Source organism: Sciurus vulgaris (genome assembly GCF_902686455.1).
Source record: "Sciurus vulgaris genome assembly, chromosome: 6".
Classification (NCBI taxonomy): Eukaryota; Metazoa; Chordata; class Mammalia; order Rodentia; family Sciuridae; genus Sciurus; species Sciurus vulgaris.
Window position 1 is genome coordinate 35921772 of NC_136466.1, and position 12385 is coordinate 35934156.

General features: G+C 35.5%; 1 protein-coding gene across 3 annotated transcripts in view; it reads left to right on the plus strand.

The window, feature by feature from the left end:
- Positions 1-12385, plus strand: part of CNOT6 (CCR4-NOT transcription complex subunit 6) — an 88969-nt gene that overhangs the window by 50781 nt on the left and 25803 nt on the right. The gene's annotated exons all lie outside the window — the stretch shown is intronic.

Here is a 12385-nt window from a genome sequence, read left to right on the forward strand (position 1 = left end):
TATGCTAAATTGTCTGTTTCATCTAGTTTGTCGAATTGATTGGCATAACATTGGTCAGCATATTCCTTATCTTTTTATATTTTATTAAGTTGTAAGTTACCTACAGTAAATTTCACCTTTTGTATTAAGTGTGTAGTTATATGTGTTTTGACAAACGTACACTGTGTAAATTCAGGATACAGGATAGTTTTGTTAGCCACCCAAAATCCCAGTGTCTAGTCAACCTTCCACTCATTGTCTCTGGTAGCCACTGATAATTTTTTCTGTTTTTGCAAGTATATCAAATACTTTCATCCTTCAGTATGGCAGTAGTTCTTCCTAGGGATACCAAAATCTGCAGATGCTCAAGTTTCATGTATAAAAAGGCATAATATTTGCATATATAACTTATAGACAAAACTTTCTGTGTACTTTAAACCATCTCTAATTACTTTTAATACCTGATACTATGTAAATGTTAGGTAATAACTGTTATACTCTTGTTTTAAAAAATGACAAGGAAAAGGTTGTACATGTTCTGTACACATGTAGTTTTTTCCCAAATATTTTCAATCTGCTGTTGGTTGAATTTATGAATTCCAAACCCATAGCTGCAGAGGACCAATTGTGTGTAGAATAATAAAGTATGTAGCTTTTTGTGTTTCATACAGGTTGTGTGAATGAGATTTCACTATACAGTAGAATTCCAGTATCTGTGCATGTATATTTTCCTAGTTGAAGAACATTTGCATTGTTTTTCTATTTGGGGAAATTTTTGAATAAAGCCACTGTAAACATGAAGAGATTGTTTATGATCCATACCTTTTTAATACGTGTAGAATATATAGTAATTTTTACATTTAATTCCAGATAGTAGTAATTTGTGTCTTTTTCTCTTTTTCCTATCAGTCTGGCTAGAGGTTTATGAGTTTTTCTGTTTCTCAAAGAACCAGCTTTTGGTTCATTGCTTTAGTCTGTTTTTCCCTGTTAACATTTCCTTAACATTTGCTCTTATGATTGTCTCCTTTTTTCTGCTTTCTTTGGATTTTTTGTTTCTTAGTTACTAAGGTAAAGGCCAAAGACACTTACTGATTTGAAACTTTATTTCCTTTCTAATATATGGGATAGTACTAGAAACTTTTTTCTAAGCACTGCTTTAGCTATATCCCACAAAGGTTGATATGTTAGGTTTTCATTTTCATTCAGTATAAGATACTTTCTAACTGACCTCTTGATTGCTTCTGACCAGTGAGTTAACATTCAGTATTTGGGGATTTTTCCAAATAACTTTATTGATTTCTAACTTAATTCCAACATAATTTTGTCAAAAAGCATACTATTATTTTAATCCTTTTGAATTTATTGAGGTTTGTTTTATGTCCTAGCACAGAATTTGTCTTGGTAAGTATTCCTTTTGCTCTTGAATGTGAATTCTGCTGTTACTGAGTAGAATATTCTATAAATACTAATTAGGTCAAGTTTGTTGATAGTATTGTTAACATCATTTATATTCTCTCACGTTTCTTGTTAATTTAGAGAAAGGTTCTGAAATCTTTTATGGATTTGTCTCCTCTGCTATTCTGTCAAGTTTTGCTCAAGAATTTTGTTATTTGATGCTTTGGTATTTGTTGCACAAACATCTATCAAAATCTACCTTGTCTAATATTGACATAACCACACCAGCTTTGTTTTTATTTATATTACCGTTAATATTTGTATTATACTATACTTTTTCCTTATCTTTATTCCATCTGCCTTTATATTTAAAATGTATTTCTAATATGCAGCATATGTAAGTTGGGCTTCCTTTTTTAAAATGCAAATCAACTATTCTTTTCAGGGCATTTAAGATATTTAATTTTAATATGACTAATCTTGGGGCTAGATTTTAAATGTCTTGATAACTTTTTTTGATTCATCCCATTTGTTTTGTGTAGTCTTCCTCCTCCCCCCACTTTCTTTTGAAATAATTACATTTTTTAAAGTATCTAACATCAGTTTACCTTTTAGTAATACTATACCACTGAATTGCAGTAATATACTTTTTATTTCCCGTCCCATTTTTTGTGCTTTTGTTGTTAAGTGTACTTTAAATAATCAATTATCTTTTTTTAATTTAATTTTTTTTATTTTTAGTTTAATTGAAAATCATAAATTTACATAGGGCAATATTGTTTGATTCATTCTGTTATTTTTCCCTCCCCCCCCCCAACCCCTCCAACCCCTCTTTTCCCTCTATACAGTCCTTCCTTTCTCCATTCTTACCACCCACCTTATTCCTAACCCTGAACCTAACCCTAACCCTAACGCTAACCCCTCCTAACCCCCCTTATATGTCCTCATCCGCTTATCAGCGAGATCATTCGTCCTTTAGTTTTTTGAGATTGGCTTATCTCACTTAGCAGGATATCCTCCAATTTCATCCATTTGCCTGCAAATGCCATGATTTTATCATTCTTCATGGCGTAGTAATATTCCATTGTATATATATGCCACATTTTCTTTATCCATTCATCAACTGAAGGGCATCTAGGTTGGTTCCACAATCTGGCTATAGTGAATTGAGCAGCTATGAACATTGATGTGGCTGTATCTCTGTAGTGTGCTGATTTTAAGTCTTTTGGGTATAGGCCAAGGAGTGGGATAGCTGGGTCAAATGGTGGTTCCATTCCAAGCTTTCTGAGGAATCTCCACACTGCTTTCCAGAGTGGCTGCACTAATTTGCAGCCCCACCAGCAATGTATGAGTGTACCTTTTTCCCCACATCCTCGCCAACACCTATTGTTGCTTGTGTTCTTGATAATCACCATTCTAATTGGTGTGAGATGAAATCTTAGAGTAGTTTTGATTTGCATTTCTCTTATTACTAAAGATGTTGAACATTTTTTCATATATCTGTTAATTGCTTGTACATCTTCTTCTGTGAAGTGTCTGTTCATTTCCTTAGCCCATTTGTTGATTGGATTGTTTGTATTCTTGGTGTAGAGTTTTTTGAGTTCTTTATATATTCTGGAAATTAGTGCTCTATCTGAAGTATGAGTGGCAAAGATATTCTCCCTCTCTGTAGGCTCTCTCTTCACATTACTGATAGTTTTCTTTGCTGAGAGAAAGCTTTTTAGTTTGAATCTATCCCAGTGGTTGATTCTAGTTTTCATTTCTTGTGCTATGGGAGTCCTGTTAAGGAAGTCTGATCCTAAGCCAACAAGTTGAAAGTTTGAACCTACTTTTTCTTCTATAAGATGCAGGGTCTCTGGTCTGATTCCGAGGTCCTTGATCCATTTTGAGTTGAGTTTTGTGCACGGTAAGAGATAGGGATTTAGTTTCATTCTGTTGCATATGGATTTCCAGTTTTCCCAGCACCATTTGTTGAAGAGGCTATCTTTTCTCCATTGCATATTTTTGGCACCTTTGTCTAGTATGAGAAAATTGTATTTATTTAGGTTTGTGTCCATGTCCTCTATTCTGTACCATTGATCTACCTGTTTATTTTGGTACCAATACCATGCCATTTTTGTTACTATTGCTTTGTAATAGAGTTGAAGATCTGGTATTGCGATACCCCTGCTTCACTCTTTCTACTGAGGATTGCTTTGGCTATTCTGGATTTCTTATTCTTCCAGGTGAATTTCATAATTGCTTGCTCTATTTCTGTAAGGTACATCATTGGGATTTTAATTGGAATTGCATTGAATCTGTATAGCACTTTTCGTAGTATGGCCATTTTGACAATATTAATTCTGCCTATCCATGAACATGGGAGATCTTTCCATCTCCTAAGGTTTTCTTTAATTTCTTTCTTTAGTGTTCTGTAGTTCTCATTGTAGAGGTCTTTCACCTCTTTTGTGAGATTGATTCCCAAGTATTTTATTTTTTTCGAGGCTATTGTGAATGGGGTAGTTTTCCTAATTTCTCTTTCTAAAGATTCATCACTTATGTATAAGAATGAATTGGATTTATGAGCATTGATCTTGTAACCTGCCACTTTACTGAATTCACTTATGAGTTCTAAGAGTTTTCTGGTGGAATTTCCAGGTTCCTCTAAATATATAATCATGTCATCAGCAAACAGGGATAGTTTGAGTTCCTCTTTTCCAATTTGTATCCCTTTAATTTCTTTTGTTTGTCTAATTGCTCTGGCTAGAGTCTCAAGAACGATATTGAATAGAAGTGGTGAAAGAGGGCATCCCTGCCTTGTTCCAGTTTTTAGGGGGAATGCTTTCAGTTTTTCACCATTTAGAATGATATTGGCCATGGGCTTAGCGTAGATGGCCTTTACAATGTTATGGAATGTTCCCACTACCCCAATTTTCTCTAGTGTTTTGAGCATAAAGGGATGCTGTATTTTATCGAATGCTTTTTCTGCATCTATTGAAATAATCATGTGATTCTTAACTTTTAGTCTGTTGATATGGTGAATGACATTTATTGATTTCCGGATGTTGAACCAACCTTGCATCCCTGGGATAAAACCCACTTGATCATGGTGCACTATCTTTTTAATATGTTTTTGTATGCGATTTGCTAAAATTTTGTTGAGAATTTTTGCGTTGATGTTCATTAAGGATATTGGTCTGAAATTTTCTTTCCTCAATGTGTCTCTGTCTGGTTTAGGTATCAGTGGGATATTGGCTTCCTAGAATGAGTTTGGGAGGGTTCCCTCCTCTTCTATTTTATGGAATACTTTGAGAAGTATTGGAATGAGCTCTTCTTTAAAGGTTTTGTAGAACTTGGCTGAGAACCCATCTGGTCCCCGACATTTCTTTGTTGGTAGGCTTTTGATGACCTCTTCTATTTCATTGCTTGAAATTGATTTATTTAAGTTGTGTGTGTTCTCCTCGTTCAGTTTAGGTAATTCATATGTGTCTAGAAACTTGTTGATGTCTTCGAGGTTTTCTGTTCTGTTGGAGTACAGATTTTCAAAATAGCTTCTAATTATGTTTTGTATTTCAATCGTGTCTGTTGTGATATTTCCTTGTTCATTCCGAATTTTAATAATTTGAGTTTTCTCCCTCTTTCTCTTTGTTAGTGTGGCTAAGGGTTTATCAATTTTGTTTATTTTTTCAAAGAACCAACTATTTATTTTGTTAATTTTTCCGATTGTTTCTTTTGTTTCAATTTCATTGATTTTGGCTCTGATTTTAACTGTTTTCTGTCTTCTACTACTTTTGGTGTTGGTCTGCTCTTCTTTTTCTAGGGCTTTGAGCTGTAGTGTTAAGTTGTTTATTTGTTGATTTCTACTTCTTTTTTGAATGCGCCCCATAAAATAAATCTTCCTGTAAGTACTGCTTTCATAGTGTCCCAGAGATTTTGATATGATGTGTCTTTGTTCTTGTTTACTTCTAAGAATTTTTTAATTTCCCTCCTGATGTCTTCTGTTATCCATTCATCATATAATAGTGTATTATTTAATCTCCAGGTATTGGAGAAGTTTCTGTTTTTTATTCTGTCATTTATTTCTAATTTCAATCCATTATGAGCTGATGGAGTACAAGGTAGTATCTCTATCTTCTTGTATTTGCTAACAGTAGCTTTGTGGCATTAGACAAGGTCTATTTTAGAGAAGGATCCATGTGCTGCTGAGAAGAAAGTGTGTTTGTTCTTTGTTGGATGGTATATTCTATATAAGTCGGTTAATTAAGTCTAAATTGTTGATTGTGTTATTGAGATCTATGGTTTCTTTATTCAATTTTTTTTGGACGATCTATCCAGCGGTGAGAGAGGTGTGTTAAAATCGCCTAGTATTATTGTGTTGTGGTCTATTTGATTTCTGGAATTGAGAAGGATTTGTTTGACGTACATGGATGAGCCAATGTTCGGGGCATAGATATTTATGATTGTTATGTCTTGCTGATTTATGCTTCCCTTAAACAGTATGTAATGTCCTTCTTTATCCCTTCTGACTAGTTTTGGCTTGAAGTCCACATTATCTGAAATGAGGATGGATACTCCAGCTTTTTTGCTGTGTCCGTGTGCATGGTATGTTTTTCCCATCCTTTCACTTTTCGTCTGTGGGTATCTCTTTCTATGAGATGAGTCTCTTGCAGGCAGCAAATTGTTGGATTTTTCTTTTGAATCCATTCTGCCAGTCTATGTCTTTTGATTGATGAGTTCAGGCCATTAACATTCAGGGTTATTATTGTGATATGATTTGTATTCCCAGTCATTTGACTCATTTTTGTTTTTTGACATGATTTGGTTTCCCCTTTATTTGGCTATTCCTTTAGGCTAGGTCCTCCCGTTGCTGATTTGCATCGTTGTTTTTCATCTCTTCCTCATGGAATATTTTGCTGAGAATGATCTGTAATGCTGGCTTTCTTTTTGTAAATTCCTTTAGTTTTTGTTTATCATGGAAGGATCTTATTTCATCGTCAAATCTGAAAGTAAGTTTTGCTGGGTATAAGATTCTTGTTTGGCATCCATTTTCTTTCAGGGCTTGGTAAATGTTGTTCCAGGCCCTTCTAGCTTTTAGGGTCTGGATTGAAAAATCTGCTGATATTCTTATTGGTTTCCCCCTGAATATAATTTGATTATTTTCTCTCGCGACCTTTAAAATTCTGTATTTTGTATGTTAAGTATTTTCATAATAATGTGCCTTGGTGTGGGTCTTTTGTAATTTTGTATATTTGTAGTCCTATAAGCCTCTCGTACTTGGTTTTCCATTTCATTCTTCAGATTTGGGAAATTTTCTGATATTATTTCATTGAATAGATTGTTCATTCCTTTGGTTTGTTTCTCTAAGCCTTCCTCAATTCCAATAATTCTTAAATTTGGCCTTTTCTTGATATACCATAATTCTTGTAGATTCTGTTCATGATTTCTTACCATCTTTTCTGTTTGATCAATTTTGTTTTCAAGATTAAATATTTTGTCTTCAATATCTGAGGTTCTGTCTTCCAGGTGTTCTATCCTATTGGTTATGCTTTCCATGGAGTTTTTAACTTGGTTTATTGTTTTCTTCATTTCAAGGATTTCTGTTTGGTTTTTCTTCAGTATCTCTAACTCTTTATTGAAATGATCTCTTGCTTCCCGTATTTGCTCCTTTAACTGTTGATTGGTTGATCATTTAATGCCTGCATTTGCTCTTTCATCTCCTCGTTTGCTTCCCTGAATATTTTAATTATATATATTCTCAACTCCATTTCTGACATTTCTTCTGCTGTGCTGTCATTGGTTTTTATTGATATAGTATCTAGGTTTGTTTGTGACATTTTCTTCCCTTGTTTTCTCATATTGGTCAGATGTCAGTGGGACTTTGTGATATTGCAGAATTCTTCTGCTGGCTTATAGTGTCCCTGTAGATTTCCAGTGTCTCACCTTCCTGCCTTCAGTAGCCTGAAGTCTTGAGTAACTTGATAATGCAGTGCTTCCAAGGAAAGCTGCCCCTAGCCTGCTTTTGGTTCCAGAACTTGGAGCTGGCTCAGCGTGGAAAGGCTTTCACTGGGGGGCCTGCTCCGAGAAGCTAGCCTGGAAAGGCGCTTTCTGCCGGAGGGGCCCGGGCTGCGGGCTGCTTGGGGAAGTCCCTGGTTGCCCTGTCCTGGTCCCTGAAGCAACCCGCGGGCAGGAACTCGCCTCCCTGGTTCAGGGACTTGAAGCTTAGTTCTGTGCAGAAAGGCTCTCACTGGGGGGCCTTCTCCGAGATGCTGGAAAATCTGGCCCTGTGGGAGGAGCCCACCGCCGGAGTGCGCAGAGCTGCCTGGGGAAGACTCTAGCTGCTCTTCCCTACTCTAATAAGCCACCCGAATCCGGGCCTGCCACCCGGGCAGTGCTTCACTGGGTGGGGGAGACTCACCCCGTGGCTCTGTTTTAGTGCGAGTCTCTCAATGCCTCCCCTTCTTGAATCCTGGGTTCTGGAGCGACTGGACATACAGTCACCCTCTAGTCCGCCATCTTGGATCGCCATCAATTATCTTTTAAAGATATTTAAAATATTTTTAAAATGTTATATTTATCCACATATTCATTGCAGGTTGAGCATCCATAATCTGAAAATCTGAAAACCAAAATTATCTGAATTCCATAACTTGCTGAGTGCTCACATTGAAAAAGTTTCTGATCTTCAGATTAGGGATGCTTAGCTGGTAAAGTCTATTTTCAAATATTCAAAAATCATAAAGCTCTGAAATCTGATTTGGGATAAGGAATATTCAACCTTTATTTCTCTGTGCTCTCCATTCCTGTGTGTTAATGCAAACTTTGATTTGATATTGTATTTCTGCTGCCTAGAGAATTTTCTTTTATTTTCTTATTGTATGTGACACCAGCAGTTAACTCTTTTAGCTTTTCTATATCAGAGAAAGTAGTGAACTTTTAAAAGGTACTTGAACTGGGTTGGTGGAATATTTTTTTTTTCAGTACATTAAAGATTTTGCTCCACTATTATTATGGTTTAGATATGAGGTGACCCCCAAAACTTGTGTTAATGCAGGAATATTCAGAGGTGAAATGATTCGATTTCGAGAACTATAACCTAGTCAGCCCATCCTAGTTGGAATGGACTGACTGGATTGTAACTGTAGGCAGTGGTGGGTCTTGGCTGGAGGGGTAAGTCATTGGAAGTGCCCTGGCTGGCTGCCTGTGCCCTGCACCCCACTCCACCTTTGTGACTTTTCCATGAGCTGAGCAGCTTTTCTCCTCTGGACCCTTCCTCCATGATGTGCTATTTTCACCCTGGTCTTAGAGCAGTGGAGTCAGTCTTTGACCCTATGAAACTATGAGCCCTAAATAAACTTTTTCTCTTCTAAGTTGTTCTTGTCAGGTGTTTTGGTCACAGCAGTACAAAAGCTGACTAAAATAACTACCTTCTCTCTTGTTTGATTTATAGCTAGAATTCTTGTTAGCACAAAAAGACCAGGCAGGATGCAAACCTCACGCATCATCTCTTTATTCAGGGGGATAAAAAGGTGCCCATGGACCCACTCTCCTGGTGGAAAATGAGCCACTGAACAAAGAAAAGCACTGGGTTTATATAGACTATTTTGAGGGGTGGTCTAGTGAACATATGTCAGTTTTGCTTACGAATGTGAGCCTTTCGGTCAAGGTCTGTGGAGAGTGCCTAAAAAGGATTTTGCTTAGGAGGAGATAACAGCCTCCTAGAGACTGTTTTCTTTTGAGGATGATAAAACATCCTCTTTGCTTGCAACCAACATCTGGAAAACATTCATCTTGGGAGATGAAAGCTGTCAGTGCATGACCTTCATTTTTACTCCTTTTTCTTTTTCTCAGGCCTCATTATTTTGAGAATTTCTTTCTCCATATCCATTAATTCTCCTGACATTTTGTCTTGATTCCTCTGTGTAAAATATACTTTTATTTTTTCCTTTCTGGGTACTTTTTAGATTTTCTCTTTATTGTTTTTTTTTTTTTTTTTTAAGCCATCTGATAAGATGCACTTTTATGTTGTTTTTTGTGGAATTTTCAATCTTATTTTTTTCCCAGTGATGGGAATTGACCCTAGGGCTTCACATATGCAGGGCAAGTGCTTCACCACTTAGTTACACATTAGCCCCCTTTTTATGGAATTTTCATATGCATCTTGTAACAGCTTGAAATACAGTTCACCCATTTAAAGTGCACTTTCAGTGAATTTATTTTTATAGAGTTGTATAACATTTACTGCAATTAATTGAGAACACTTTCATCATCCCCCAAAGGAGCCTGTGCTGTTAGCAGACATTCATTCCCCTCAATATCCTAGAACTCAACAACTGTTAATCTGCTGTCTTGGTGGGTTTTTGAATATCCCAGATATTTTGTAGTAAATGGTATCATAAAATACCTGGTCTTTTATGACTACCTTCTTTCATTTATGAATGTTTTTGAGGTGTATCCATGTTGTAGTGTGCATTAGTACTTCATTGAATATTGTTATGTGGAAATACCATATTTGTTTACCCATTTATCAACTGATGGACATGTGGATTGTTTTCCAATTTGGGCTCGTCAAACAATGTTTCTATGAACTTTTATGTGGACGTGTGTTTTCATTTCTCTTGGGTATATACATAGGAGTGAATTGCTAATCCATGTGGTAACTCTGTGTTTTACTTTTTAAGGAACTGCCATACTATTTTCCAAAGTGTCAGCATCACTTTTTATTTCCACTAGCAGCTTTACAAGGGTTCTAGTTTCTCTGCTCATTGCCAATACTTATGTGTCTTTTTGTTATGTACATTCCAGTGAGTTTGAAGTAATATATCATTGTGGTTTGGGTTGTATTTCCGTTGTGCCTAATTGAGCATCTTTTCATGTATTTCTTAGCCATTTTTGTATCTTCTTTGGGAGAAATTCAGATTTTTTTGACCATTTTAAATTGAATTTTCTTTTTTTTTCTGAATAATAAGAATTTTATTTTTAGTATACTAGATGGAAGTGTTTTGTTGGATTTATGACTTGCAAATATTGTTTCTCATCCTGTGAGTTCTCTTTTCTCTTGATATTCTATGAAGCACCAGATTTTAAATTTTGATGTAGTTTATCTAATTTTTCAATTATTGTTTGTGTTGTTAGTGTCACATCTAATCATTGTCTAATCCAAGGACACAAAGAGTTATGTATATTTTCTTCCAAGAGGTTTTGAGTTTTGTATATGTTGTGAGGTAAGGTCCATCTTCATTGTTTTGTATAGGAATATTTTCTTGTCTTTATATCTTAGGTTTCTCTTGCTATGTCTTTTAACTAATTTTCTGCAGTGTCTAATCTGTTAATCCCATTCTGTCTGTTTTCATTTTATATCTTGGATGCAACTTTAAAAGTTCATTTTGGGTGTCTTGGCGACCTGTCTTTTCTATCTCTACTTAACATAGTTGTCTAACTTTTTGACCATATGGAATATAACTGTTTAATATAACTTTTATTATATTTTGACTGGTTTTGATTGATTGATTTTTTCCCTTCATTTTGGATTTTATTTTCCTGTTTGTTTACCTGCTTAGTGGTTTTTTTAAATTAAGTGCTAGATATTGTGAACAAAAGTTGGATGATACTTATTTTTGTATTCCTATTACTAGTCTTTGGCATCATTATAGGGTGCAGCCAAGTTACTTAAAATCAGTTTGATTTTTCAGTCTTCATCCTAAACTTTCCTAGGTGAGACCAGAGCAGCCATTAGTCTAATGCTAATTTTGTACCACTAATAAGGCCCAGTTAAGAGATTTCTCCCTCTAACCATTGGGAACACAGTCTAGTTTTGGTTCTGTGTGAACCTGATTGTTGCCACACAATCCTTTTAAGTGCTGTTTTCCTTTCTGGCTCTGGCAGTTTCTCTCATTCATGTGATAATCAGTGCCTGAAGGGAGCCTTCTTGAAAACTTGTGGGAGGAGGCTTCTTCAGACCAACAGACTTGTTCATTTCTTTTTAGTACACTGCCTTCTTGAATTCTAGTCACCTTGGTTTTCCTGGACCTTTTCTCCAGAACTGGGGAAATCACTGCTCCATTTGGAATCCCCCGCCCTGCTGTGCTTTTTCCTGTTACAACAAAAAGTTAACTGAGACTTCTATAGGGCCTACCTCATTTGTTTCCCTGCCTTGGAGGAATAAAACTGTTGCACCAGTAGGTGTCTAATGTAGATTTTGCGGGTGGGATGGTATATGTAGTCCCTGTTATTCTACCTTGATTAGAAGTAAAAGTCTCAGAGTTGCTTTTTAAGCCATCAGAGGATTAATCAGTTCTCAAAAGCTCTATTTCTATTATATCTGTTTGTTTCATTCTATCTTACATTAGATTTTGAACCATTAAAGAGATTATAAAGTTAGACAAGTCACACAAACTATTGACTTCTTAATCAGGAAATGCCAAAATTCAGATTTAATATTGTGTCAAAAAACACTGTCATTCTGTTCTTAGCTACTGACTCCTGTGTCTCCTAGATTCTATAGTTATAACTTAGTATCTGAAGTATTTCTGGACAAGTATTTTTATTTGTACTTACAGAGTACAAATTTTATTTACTTACAGGATTCTTGAAATAATTATTGCTTGGGTACTCTGATTTTAAACTCAACTAGACAGAATATCTTGTCCTTTTTGTTTTGAGGCAAATTATTTTCTGAAGGACAGATAAGAACAGCTTTTGAGATACTAGAATTTGTTTTTTTCATAAATCTAAGTCAATCAAGATCAAATGTTGGATTTATCATATTTGTATATTTCACTCATCTGAGATCATTTTAAAGGCAAATTCTTTCCCATTGTATTTTTTAAATATACAGTTTAGCTGGGTGGCACAAGCCTGTAATCCCAGCAGTTTGTGAGGCTGAGGCAACAGGGAATGCAAATTCAAAGCCAACCTCAACAATTTAGCGAGACCCTAAGCAATTTAGGGAGACCTTGTCTCAAAAAAAAAAAAAAAAAAAAAAAAAATTCAATCCCTGGTACCAAAAAATATGATATAAAATAAAATAAATAAA